The following is a 14,515-nucleotide window of genomic DNA, read 5'->3' as shown; positions in this document are numbered from 1 at the left end:
ACTCATCTGATTTACAATTAGGAATTGGAGGTTTGGTATTTTTTCCCCAAAAAGAGTGATACTCGTTCGCGTGACATCTTATCCTTCATCCTGAGCCTCGTTTTTTTTTTTTACAACACAGTTACGGTTGGAGATACTACGGTCTGAACTGTACTGCTCAGACAGACTTTTGTTTCTTCAAAATAATTTCCTCGAGTAAGAAAAGTATCCCTTATTGACGACATGAAGAGTACCTCTTATAGTTTTAATTAAACATAATAAGGGTACTTGATATCAACCTCCAGGACATCCTAAAAATCTATGTTTCATTCCCTTTTCCTTGTTCTGGGAAAATTTCGACAAAGTTTCCTCTACATTTCTTACTTATGCCAAAACCTGCACGCAGAAAATACCAACAATGCCTCACAGGGCCAACATATACATATACATATCATATCACAGCCGCACAGGGCTTTCAATGTCATCTCATATCGCAGCCACACAGGGCTTTCAACGTCAACAATAATAAAAAAATACCGGACTTACCTCATATGTCTAACTTCAAACTGCATCTGTTGCACTTTCTGTCTGCTTTTCTTTCAGGTTTCAACTTTATATTTCAATACCTTACCTGACGAATATCTTTCGTGGCTTTACTTTACTTACCTGCATGCTTTATAACTTTCCATGTCATCAATTACTTTTTTCTGTTGGTGTCGTCCTTCTGTTAAGATCCAAGGTTAGTATAAGGAATTTTTCCTATGACTCGGATCTAAAGCACGATCTAAGATGTAGAAGAAATGTAACATCCTAAATGTCCTATAGCTTCCTGTTTATAGATGTGGCGCGCAACACATCGATAACCAAGACTCTATTAGACACGGTCTGCAGACACTCCGAGGACGAACTGCTCTGATACCACTTCTGTCACGACCCAACCCCGTAGGCCGCGACTGCGGTCCGACCTGGAACCCCCGTACATATATCTATTAGCTGAGGTCACATTGAATCATAAATAAGACAATATCATGTAATAGAGCCCCACTGGGCGATAACATTTTTATAAACTGTAGCCCTTTTCGTCTGTATCACAACATGACAGGGCACGCAAGCCGACAAGGCTGCCATAACATAATAACATATATCATATATCATGTAGACCTAGCTTAATCAAACTGACATACACAACCCACATATACATATCTGCAGACCTCTAAACATATAAATGACAACATATAGCGGGACAGGGCCCCCGCCGTACCCCTGAATGGATAAAACAATTTCTATACATCCGTGGACAGCATCAAAAACTAGGCTCCGATATAATGGAGCCTCTTCCAGCTGAGCTGCATGGAATCCTAAGCTGACGGACTCCCAAAATATGTATCTGTACCTGCGGGCATGAACGCAGCCCCCCGAGAAAGGGGGTCAGTACGATATGTGTACTGAGTATATAAAATATAATATAATACAACTGGAAACATATCTGAGATAGAGAATCAGGGGATAAGATATCAATTCAGCAACCTGTACCTGTACTTTATGAATTACAAAAACATGCATGTTCGAGTCATATCATATAGCCGGCCGTTTCGGGGGTCCGGTGAATCATCTCTGTAAAACCATCATGGCCCCAGTGCCATCACCACCTTATTACAACACATCATCATATATTTATACACGTATCCTGGCCCTCTATTGAGGGACTCAGTGAATAATGCAGTGAACTGTGCACGAGAACATATCCTGGCCCGGGACTCAAGGAAAGAAGTGTTACGATATACACGAGTAGAGTAATGAGTAACTATATGCAATTTAAATCATTATCAGAGACTCGACAGAATAAGAAAGTTAAGCTTTTGTTTGAGGACTCGAGTAATGGTGTAGTCATCTCGAGTGTCCTCTAAATGCCATTATGGGCTTTCTCAATTATAATCTCGGGGCTCCTAGACATGTACTAAAGCAAAGCCAAATCGCTTATGGAACCAGAAACATTTGTTAACAAATAGTCTATAAGACTTGGAGCCTGTACATTTGTTACCTTTTTAACATATAAAAGTTTCCAGGGAGATAGTTCGATTATTATAAAAGTTCGATATTCAGACGTAAATAAGAGATGCTAAGAATGGAGTTACCCCGGAACTCATATTATGTTTAACCTACAACTAAGACATGCCAGAAAAAGAAAGAGAATAAACTATATATGGTCTGTACTTTCCTTTATGGGATCTGCATACACATATTTCATACCCGGCCCATCATGGGGCTCGGTGAATCATTATGGCATCATAATCTCACTTTCGTACCAAATACGTATCAAAGGAAATGAGAGATAGCTTTCCATATGCTAGTGTTTAACACATAGAAGCCTTACTAGGCAATACTCAATTCTTGCAGAAATTCCAATACTAAGCAGTGGATATGGTTTATGAGGCATACTTGGAGTTTTGGGAATGGAATTATCCCCACATTCCACACACACTTCACTTAAGGCTAAAACTTGCCAAAAGGAAAGAAAGATAGCTGTACGAACTTATACCAAAACATGCCAAGAGAAAGCTTTACATACCTTTTGGGAGTTACCCTTTATCCTGCTCGTCTCGTCGTCTTCCGAACCTATTCAATATGAAAGTAATCCGAATATCAACTACTCTTAACTTTCCAGCATCTTGGATTACGCCTTAATGTTAATGGAATCTATTGCCTTAGTTGCTTCCTTGACTAGTCCTTTAGTTTGTTAAGGCGTTAACGAAAATTTGGCAGCACCTCCCCTATAATGTGCCCTACCCGAATTTCCAATTAGGTCCCTAAGACCTACAGCCAACCAACAACAACAACCTGCAGCAATTCATACCAACAATATACAACATACACTCCAAACGACTTATTCGAAAAATACGATATCTCAATAGGGCGTCTAGCCTTTATTTTGTGACGCCTTTAATTATACATAATGAGGGGTCATGTGGCTTCTACCAGCAGCACGCTAACCCACATTAGGACATATTTAGGCCCTGAAACAACAAGCCACACCCCTGCAGAGCAACTCACAAGAACAACACTTTGTTTCGACAACAATTCAACTATAACGACTACAAATTAGTTTATTCCGAACGCCAAGTATTTCTAAGCCATTTTCATATTTCCAGCCACCAATAGGGCGTGTAACATGCTCCATCAGAACACATAAAGCTCAAATTTAAAGAATAAACCTTACCTTATGTTAAACTTGTCAAACTCGCCAAAACTATCCAAAATGTGAAATCTGGACAGTTTACTGTTTCACCTTGTCGCTTCGTTTCGAAGGGGTAATGGAGGGAAACAGGATTTACGCCCTTCATGAAAGTTATAGACATATGTCTTAGGGTCGCAAACAATTTCGAATCATCCCTACATCAATTTTGTACAAAAAGATATGACCAAAATACTTACAGCTGTCCGTGTAGAATTTCCAAAACCAAATTTGAGCAGTACCTCCTCTACACTTCATCACCACTTTTGAAGCTGATAAAAATAGAACTGGATTTTGGAGTCTGAATAAAAGTTATAGAACCACGAAATACCTTTCCAAAACATATTAAATAACTCGAAACGAATCTGTATAAAAGAAGTTATACCAATATTACTAACCACTGTCCCTTCCAAAAACGGGTTGGTTAATTAATTCTTAACATTTTCTCCTTCGACTTTCTCTTATTTTCTCTTCCAAATTCCAATTGAAAAGCTGGAGTTTTACTTCCATGAAGGTCTTAAAATACATATATACGTATCCACATACTTAAGGTACACCGTATATAATTAATTCACGGAAGAAAATTGAAGAACTTACCCTTAAATTCTTCCAGACATGGCTGCCTTTCCCTTCTTCATTTTTCACGTTTTCTCTCCATGTTTTGGACTGATTTTCTGGCTAGGAATGAAATAATTAGTCACAATACACATATATATAGGGTGGCTATGGGGCTGACACGTGTCATCCCCCTAGGGTGACACGTGTCCAGCCGTGATTGGTCCACCATATCTATGCAACCAGTTAGGGGCTGCCACGTGGCAGCGTGGGGTCCATCCCAAGTAGGTGAGTCACCTGCCTGCTTGTCACCTGCTTGCTTCACTTTCGTAAGTTCGGAAACTAGTTTTTGCTCCCTCTCGTAGGTTCGTAATCTCGTTTCACTTTAAGAGCCTATGAAACCCTTTCTACGTAAGCTTGGTATGTAATCAAGTAACTCATGTATGTAAGATTTCTAAATTAGTAGCTTACGTAGATAAGTCGAGTCCTACGACTCGTTACTTGGCCTCCTATTCCTTCCGTATTCTTATATGATTCCCCTTCCAACCTTCTCTACTACGGGGTATCACATCCTCCCTTCGTTGGAGTCATTTGATAGTGTCGTAGCATATCCGGTTCATATGGTAATGTCCAAGGAACTTATGAAACATTCTGAGTTTAAAAAGGGTGGGGTGTAACAAAGCTGGACCATAAAATTTAACCTAGTAACTATAGCTAAGGGAGTGAATTGAATTAGAATTAGTGACCAACCATGCATCATGGGGATTACCCCCAAACTGAGTGTCATCAATTCACCACTCCATCCCAAAACAAATATAATCTGAATCGTCGAGAAGACTCTCAAGAATCAAGAACCAAATGATATAGGACCAATAAGATAATAGGGCATTTTGGAGGTAAGGTCATAAGTTGTGTTACCGCCTAGCTAAAGCTTAGACTATCAGACTCAAGTCTGCTATATCCGTCTAAAGGGAGCTAACCATTCGAAATTACGTCGGAGAAGTTCGAAGGCCCAACAATACCAAACACACACAAATGTAAGGCAATCACTAGGATTATAAGGAAAGCACAAGTCTAAGCCTAGAATAAGGCCCAACATGATTCCAAACGTATAACCAAAAGCACAAAATTCACCTTAAGTCATCGATGATCAACATTAACAGGAGTTATGCTTGTATAGTCCAACAATTTTTGTATAAAAACACCTAGGGCATGGAATCTAGGAATTTAGCATGCTCGACACCAACCCGTCCAAACTCATACAATTTAATATATAATTGCCTAAACATGCTCAGTCTAATAAGGGGAAAACCATAGCCTACATGTGGGCCGACCACGCGCGCTCTAAATCACAAAACCGAAGATTTTCACTTTTAAGTGGCCTTTAAATGTTGACACACTATCAATAATAGAATCCCTATGTTAATATGGTCTTTATGACACAAAAATTATCGAATTTGGAGATGGGCCAATTTAGGGGTCTAAAATAGAAAATATGGAACCCATATCTGAAATTTTAGAATTGACCCCCAAAACTAATCCAAAGCACCACCCCAAGCTCACAAATCAATTTAATAAATAGTATAGGGTTGGGAAATGACAACAAAATGGGCATCCAATGAAAATCCCACAATCAAGCTAAAAGGGAATCTATGGCATCTTCTAAAAGCAAAATAATTCTCAAAAATAGAACCCCTATGACCCAAACCAAGGACACTACAATGTTCCTTGCGGAAAAACTCACAAATTAGCTTTGGACTTTGCGAATAAAGCCAGAGGTCCGCAAACGCGAAGGTAAAAGACTTGCACCTCTGCTAATGTGTAAGACCCCCAAACTTGGAAAGTCCTAAATGAAGGATCGAAGGAGTAAATCTCAAAAAGGGCAGAAAAATGGCACCAGGAACTGGCCACAGAATCCTTCACAAGCCGTGGTAATTATCACAGACCATAGTGAGCAACCGTGGTAGAGATTCAGAGACTCAGATAAGTAGGGAATGAACCACGATGGAGGACCATAGACCATGGTGAGAACTATGGGCTATGAAGCCCTCCGTGGTTACCCCTTCCCAAAATCCTCAGGAAATTTCCCAAGGCAATCTTCACAGACAACCCCACGGCCCGTAGAGCTTTTCACGGACCATGAAGATGGTCCGTCGAAAGATCAATTGATTGTATACTAGGGGTTTGAATTCCAATTCTTTAGCATGGGAATTAATTTTGAGATGTATTACGGTCATGAGAATCCTTTAGCACAAAGTTAAGTAAAATGCTTTAGTACTGATTGAGTTTTGATGTAAGATGTTACATATGTCAACTTTAAGAAATCATATATCCTTGAATATTTAGAATCAAGTGTACAATGACCTATCTAATCAAAGGTCCGTGAAATGCAATACGGTCTATAGTGGCTTTCTGTGAAGGCCATATTTTCAACCAGTTTAAGCCTTGGGATTACTGATGAGCACCATTTTCACGACCCAACCCCGTAGGCCGCGACTGGGGTCCGACCTGGACCCCCCGTACATATATCTATTAGCTGAGGTCACATTGAATCATAAATAAGACAATATCATGTAATAGAGCCCCACTAAGCGATAATATTTTCATAACTGTAGCCCTTTTCATTTGTATCACAACATGACAGGGCACGCAAGCCGACAAGGCTGCCATAACATAATAACATATATCATATATCATGTAGACCCAACTTAATCAACTGACATACACAACCCACATATACATGTCTGCAGATCTCTAAACATATAAATGACAACATATGGCGGGACAGGGCCCCCGTCGTACCCCTGAATGGATAACACAATTTCTATACATCCGTGGACAGTATCAAAAACTAGGCTCCGATACAATGGAGCCTCTTCCACTGAGCTGCATGGAATCCTAAGCTGACGGACTCCCAAAATCTGTATCTGTACCTGCGGGAATGAACGCAGCCCCCCGAGAAAGGGGGTCAGTATGATATGTGTACTGAGTATGTAAAACATAATATAATACAACTGGAAACATATCTGAGATAGAGAATCAGGGGATAAGATATCAATTCAGAAACCTGTACCTGTACTTTATGAATTACAAAAACATGCATGTTCGAGTCATATCATATAGCCGGCCCTTTCGGGGGTCCGGTGAATCATCTCTGTAAAATCATCTCTGTAAAACCATCATGGTCCCAGTGCCATCACTACCTTATTACACACATCATCATATATTTATACACGTATCCTGGCCCTCTATTGAGGGACTCAGTGAATAATGCAGTGAACTGTGCACGAGAACATATCCTGGCCCGGGACTCAAGGAAAGAAGTATTACGGTATACACGAGTAGAGTAGTGAGTAACTATATGCAATTTAAATCGTTAACAGAGACTCGACAGAATAAGAAAGTTAAGCTTTTATTTGAGAACCCGAGTAACGGTGTAGTCATCTCGAGTGTCCTCTAAATGCCATTATGGGCTGTCTCAATTATAATCTCGGGGCTCCTAGACATGTGCTAAAGTAAAGACAAATCGCTTATGGGACCAGAAACATTTGTTAACATATAGTCTGTAAGACTTGGAGCCTGTACATTTGTTACCTTTTTAACATATAAAAGTTTCCAGGGAAATAGTTCGATTATTATAAAAGTTCGATATTCAGACGTAAATAATAGATGCTAAGAATGGAGTTACCCCGGAACCCATATCATGTTTAACCTACAACTAAGACATGCCAGAAGAAGAAAGAGAATAAACTATATATGGTCTGTACTTTCCTTTATGGGATCTGCATACACATATTTCATACCCGGCCCATCATGGGGCTCGGTGAATCATTATGGCATCATAATCTCACTTTCGTACCAAATACGTATCAAAGGAAATGAGAGATAACTTTCCACATACTAGTGTTTAACACATAGAAGCCTTACTAGGCAATACTCAATTCTTGCAGAAATTCCAATACTAAGCAGTGGATATGGGTTATGAGGCATACTTGGAGTTTTGGGAATGGAATTATCCCCACATCCCACACACACTTCACTTAAGGCTAAAACTTGCCAAAAGGAAAGAAAGATAGCTGTACGAACTTATACCAAAACATGCCAAGAGAAAACTTTACATACCTTTTGGGAGTTACCCTTTATCCTGCTCGTCTCGTCGTCTTCCGAACCTATTCAATATGAAAGTAATACAAATATCAACTACTCTTAACTTTCCAGCATCTTGGATTATGCCTTAATGTTAATGGAATCTATTTCCTTAGTCGTTTCCTCGACTAGTCCTTTAGTTTGTTAAGGCGTTAACGAAAATTGGGCAGCACCTCCCCTATAATGTGCCCTATCCGAATTTCCAATTAGGTCCCTAAGACCTACAGCCAACCAACAACAATAACCTGCAGCAACTCAGACCAACAATATATAATATATACTCCAAACGACCTATCCAAAATACGATATCAAAATGAAGTTTCTAGTTTCCATTTTTGTCAAATCTTTAACCGTGCGAAGCGGGGGTCGTGTGGATGAAACCAGCATCTCCCCCACCTAATTTAGAACATGTTTAGGCCCTGCAACCACAAGCCACACCCCTGCAGCAGCACCTCACAAGAACAACACTTTGTTTCGACAACAATTCAACTATAACGACTACAAATTAGTTTATTCCGAACGCCAAGTATTTCTAAGCCATTTTCATATTTCCAGCCACCAATAGGGCGTGTAACACCCTTTATAACAACGCCATAAAGTCAAACTTAAAAGAAGAAACCTTACCTTACCCGAAATTGGCCAAAATTGTCAAGTCGCACCTCGGAACTTCTCTAGACGTGCTGAAATTAGGAGGACTGTTTGTATGACTTCCTTGCTGGCCCAAATTGAAATTTTTGGTTTTCAAACACTATTATATAACCTTGTAACACCTAAAATAATTAATTCACGGAACAAAACTCATAGGCTCACCTTTTGGAGACCAAACCCGTAACCCTCTCTTTTTGTCTTTCTAAGTTTTCCTTCAACTTTTTCTTGTTTGTTCCAAGTGTAAAATTGAAACCATGGTTCCGTAGGCATCCTAAGACACATATATACACCTCCACATGTTTAATCAACACTGTATATACTTAATTTATGGAGCAAAAGTGGAGGCTTACCTTTGTTTTCCTTGTTGCCGCCATAACACTCTCTCTTAGCCTTAGGTTGTTTTTTCTCCCTTTTGTTCACGTTTTTGGCTGAAATTCTGGACAAGTGAATGAATAAGAGTCATTTTAACATGTATATATGGGATGCCTTGGAGGTGACACGTGTCATCCCCTTGGGGTGACACGTGTCGAGCCATGATTGGCCACTGTATCATGCTGCCAACTAGGGGCTGCCACGTGGCAGTGGGGTCCACCCCCCAAGCAGGTGGGTCACCTACTTGACCCCAAGCAGGTGGGTCACCTACTTGACCCCAAGCAGGTGGGTCACCTTCTTGCTTGAGGTGATGCCACGTGTCGCTTCTTCATTGGCTACCACGTGTCGTCTTTTTTTTCCCTTCCTCGCGGGCTCGTAATCGCGTCTTATTTTTTGTACCTATGTAATCCGTGCTACATAAGTTTGATATATGCTTAAGTAGCTCAAGTGCATATGACTTTTAACTTAGTAGCTTACATAGGTAAATCGAGTCCTACGACTCATTACTTGGCGTCCAATTCCTTCCAGACTCTTATGATTTCATCTCCAACCTTCTCTAGTATGGGGTATCACATTCTCTCTTCCTTAGAGCCGTTTGATAGTGTCGTAACTTAAGTGGCTCACATACTAGCTTCTAAGTAACTTAAGGGACCTTCCGAGTTCAAAGATGTGGGGTGTAACATCCTTCCCCCCTTTAGAACATTCGTCCTCGAATGTTCAATGCAACCTTTTGTAAGACTTTATATAAATTATAGAGGGGTTCCTTTCCTTTATGCTATCACCTGCATTCCCATCTATTTTATTAACATACGAGTTCTCAAGAGTTGGAGTTACCTATAGACATCGGTTACAGGTGCAAATACTTGTATTTCATGTTCTTTTCAGTTCCCCGATCATCCTCTTTCTGGTTTTGGTTTTTTTTTTCACCGTAACATGACGGAAGGTACGTATTTATTCTACAATCTTTCAGTTCACTGATCTAGGATGGTGGTAGGTTTTTCCTCACCAGATTCCATCTCCTGGACCTCACCTATGGCATATACCCTGGGTGTCTCCCAGTATCTTTGTAAAGCATTCTTATCTGATGGACTGGGCATATAGTTTCCAAATGAGGTGGTAAGTTGAACTTACCAGCAACGTTGCCCACCTTATGAGTAACTTGATACCGTCTAACATATTTTGGGTCAATTTCCTTTTCTAGGTGACCCTATGATGGAAATCCAATCATCAACTTGAACTCTGTATGTCGACGTCGATTATCTGTATATCATTCCTGCCGACTCTGGGCTTTTAGTCAATAGCTTGCTTAATCATGTCGAGGCCATTGGAATACTAGTGTAGTAATTATTATTGTAGGCAACTTGATAAGTGATGGATAATCATTCCGGCTACCTTCGAAGTTAATCTCCCGGGTTGTGACATCTTCTAGCATCTAATAGTGCGCTCAATCTATTTAATAGCTCGAGGGAGAAAGGCATTACTAAGACCTGTCTGTGCTCTTGACCTCTTCTTGGACTGATCTCAAGGCGTTAATTATAATTGAAGTCCCTTTATCTAGGATATTAGATGAGGAAACCTCACGGAACCTTACCATTCTCCATGTTCTATAACTCCCTCTAATTTCAGCAGCATAGGTGCTCTTGATTGGAAGCAAATGGGCTGATTCATTAGCCTAATCACAATAACTCATATAGCACCCTACTCCTACCGAGTATAAAATAGGTGCGTAATGACGTGGATAATTTGGGAACCGTTAGCCTCGTATAGTCTCTCGACTCCTTTCAGAACTTTAACTGGCACTTTATTCTTCTGGGTCTTTCTTCTCCCTTATCCTATATTCGATGTCGGGGAAGATCTTTGGTCCACTCGTGGCCATGTCTCACTTCACCCATAGTATCAGATCCATCTCGATAGTTTGACTTAACCCATCTCTGCATCTCTCAATAGTTAATCACAACTTGAGCTTCTTTGCCTGGTATAATAGCTATGGGGACTCCGTAAGGTTCTACCACTATTTTATTCTACAATTTTACACCTTCTCGGCAGAGTAGGTAACCTTTAATTGAAGAGGCAGGGACTAATATAGTTAATTCACAAGTAACATTCCCTCCAGATTCATCTGGCGCTAGAGTTCGAAGTGAGTCTTGTAGTCCCGGTCATATTGTGAAATTTTCGACCTTGGTCACTGTTTCATATCATTCGTAAATTACATCAGCTGGTACCCTTACCTTTTGGGTTATACTTTTTTTTTTTTTGCCCTCAGAGTTAGCTACTCAGTGGTGTCGAAATTCCCTCGCCCACTGGCCTATATAGCCATTCTGCGGTTTTCCTCTCATTAACTAGTTCTATGTTGAAGAGTTGTGGCACTCAAGTGTGTCGTCAGTTAGCAAATAGCTAATCCTTCTTGTTTTTCTTAAGACCTTGTTACAGTTTCCTTAACGTATCTTATAATACCCTGGGTACATAATCTCATAGCGTTTCTCCGTTGCTAGTTCAGATTCTTCCATCTCGTGTGATCATACCAGCACTTACGCATTAAGTTCCATCAGAATTTCGAAGTTAAGCGTGCTAGGGCAAGAGTAATATTGGGATGGGTGACCTTCCTGGGAAGTCTTCGTGTCGCGTTTCATTATAACCTTTTCCACGAGGTGCGGCACTCAACTTAGCTCCAGATTTACCTCAGCATTGTCTCGCGAGTCTTTATGTTTTGCCCCGTCTTTTCGTCTGTTATCTTGCATCTAGTATCGGCGTAGACCTTTAGCTCCACGATCCTTTATTCACTTTATGTTCTCCTTATTTTATACCACAGGAGGCTTTCTATTCCTTTTTCTTTCGTTATTTATCTATCGCAACATCAATTGTGACTAACTCTATAACCAACATTTTGGCTTTTGGTCAAGCATACCGTCGTTATCCTTTGTAGTGTCTCTTGAATTATTCAATATCCTTTCATTGGTACATTCTTCTGTTTTTATACGCAGCCGCCTTCTAGCGTTATGTTGTTTAGGGTCTCGTCACAACCTTCTCAATGTTGCCTTATGTAGCATTCTGGCTTCCGTTCAATTACTGGTGGCTTCCAGACCTTTCTAACTTGGTTCGGTAGGATATCTTATTGAAGTTTAGACGTCCATCTCAAATATATTACCATATCGATTGCCTTCACCTTACTTTTTCCATTTTCTCATTAACTTCCCCCCTTTAGAGGGTACTCGTGCTTTCCTCTGTATGTACTTGTAGTCATTCCAATTTCAATTAGGCGGTACTAGTATTCTGGGAATAATTATTCCAGGTTTTCTTAAAGTAGTGGCTTTGTCCCAACCTATATCCTTTGTTTCTTGGGATGAATGGAAGTTGTTCCAATTATTCTTTAAGTTTGCCATCCTCGTCCCTTGAGGGTTCCACTATTTTTGGGGTGACGTGGTGTACCCGCGTCATTTTTTTGTATCTTAAGCTCCATACTCTTACTGTGTACTCAACACAGACGTTTAACTTAGTTAGCCGCTACTAATGGCGCCTTATTAGCGGTCTCACTTTATCCTTGCATACTGGTATCACATTATTTAATTCATACTTATATATCCCCCTTTTTTTGTTCGTATTCGTATTCAGTTCCTGACATCTCCTTGAGGTGCTTCTATTAGAAGTTCTTTCCCCAATTAGTCGGTGGCAAATTATAAACTATTATCGTACATCATTTTCCAACCATTGTTGGAAGGGATCAGAACCTCTTAAACATCACAGTACTTTTTTTTTTTTTTTGGTAGTACTTGACCTACCTGGTCTCCTTCTGAGTTTATCCTCGAGTTATGAACAACTCATCTAATTTACAATTAGGAGTTGAGGGCTTGGTATTTTTTTCAAAAGAGTGAAACTCATTCGCGGGACATCTTATCCTTCACCCTGATCCCTCTGTTTATATTTCTACAGTACAAATACGGCTGGAGATACCGTAGTCTGAACTTTACTACTTAATTAAGCTTTTGTTCCTCCGAAATAAAAATTTTCAAGTAAAAAGGATGCCCCTTGTCGGCGACCTGAAAGATACCTCTTACAGTTTTAGTTAAACATAGTAGGGGTATTTGGTATCAACTTCTCAGACATGTTATAAAACTATGTTTTATTCCTTTTTCCTTGTTCTGGAAAAATTTCGGCAGAGTTTCCTCTACATTTCTTACTTATGCCAAAACCTGCACGCAGAAAATACCAACAATGCCTCACAGGGCCAACATATATATATACATATCACATCACAGCCGCACAGGGCTTTCAATATCATCTCATACTGCAGCCACACAGGGCTTTCAACGTCAACAATAATATAAAAATACTGGACTTACCTCATATGTCCCACTTCAAACTGCATGTGTTGCACTTTCTGTCTGCTTTTCTTTCAGGTTTTAACTTTATATTTTAATACCTTACCCGACGAATATCTTTCGTGGCTTTACTTTACTTACCTGCATGCTTTGTAACTTTCCATGTCATCAATTACTTTCTTCTGTTGGTGTCGTCCTTCTGTTAAGATCCAAGGTTAGTATAAGGAATTTTTCCTATGACTCAGATCTAAAGCACGATCTTAGATGTAGAAGAAAGGTAACATCCTAACTGTCCTATAGCTTCCTGTTTATAGATGTGGCGCGCAACACATCGATAACCAAGACTCTATTAGACACGGTCTGCAGACACTCCGAGGACGAACTGCTCTGATACCACTTCTGTCACGACCCAACCCCGTAGGCCGTGACTGGGGTCCGACCTGGACCCCCCGTATATATATCTATTAGCTGAGGTCACATTGAATCATAAATAAGACAATATCATGTAATAGAGCCCCATTGGGCGATAACATTTTCATAACTGTAGCCCTTTTCGTTTGTATCACAACATGACAGGTCACGCAAGCCGACAAGGCTGCCATAACATAATAACATATATCATATATCATGTAGACCCAACTTAATCAACTGACATACACAACCCACATATACATGTCTACAGACCTCTAAACATATAAATGACAACATATGGCGGGACAGGGCCCCCGCCGTACCCCTGAATGGATAACACAATTTCTATACATCCGTGGACAGTATCAAAAACTAGGCTCCGATACAATGGAGCCTCTTCCAGCTGAGCTGCATGGAATCCTAAGCTGACGGACTCCCAAAATCTGTATCTGTACCTGCGGGCATGAACGCAGCCCCCCGAGAAAGGGGGTCAGTACGATATGTGTACTGAGTATGTAAAACATAATATAATACAACTGGAAACATATCTGAGATAGAGAATCAGGGGATAAGATATCAATTCAGAAACCTGTACCTGTACTTTAAGAATTACAAAAACATGCATGTTCGAGTCATATCATATAGCCGGCCCTTTCGGGGGTCCAGTGAATCATCTCTGTAAAATCATCTCTGTAAAACCATCATGGCCCCAGTGCCATCACCACCTTATTACACACATCATCATATATTTATACACGTATCCTGGCCCTCTATTGAGGGACTCAGTGAATAATGCAGTGAACTGTGCACGAGAACATATCCTGGCCCGGGACTCAAGGAAAGAAGTATTACGGTA

The 14,515-nt window shown here is 40.3% G+C and overlaps 1 pseudogene; it reads left to right on the top strand.

Annotated features, from left to right (window-relative positions):
* Nucleotides 1-11,440: 11,440 nt before the first annotated feature.
* On the top strand, nt 11,441-11,560 carry LOC129890935 (5S ribosomal RNA; annotated as a pseudogene).
* Nucleotides 11,561-14,515: the final 2,955 nt, after the last annotated feature.

The sequence above is a fragment of the Solanum dulcamara genome, chromosome 5 (assembly GCF_947179165.1).
Source record: "Solanum dulcamara chromosome 5, daSolDulc1.2, whole genome shotgun sequence".
NCBI classification, from domain to species: domain Eukaryota; kingdom Viridiplantae; phylum Streptophyta; class Magnoliopsida; order Solanales; family Solanaceae; genus Solanum; species Solanum dulcamara.
This window is presented reverse-complemented; position numbering and strand designations above follow the sequence as displayed.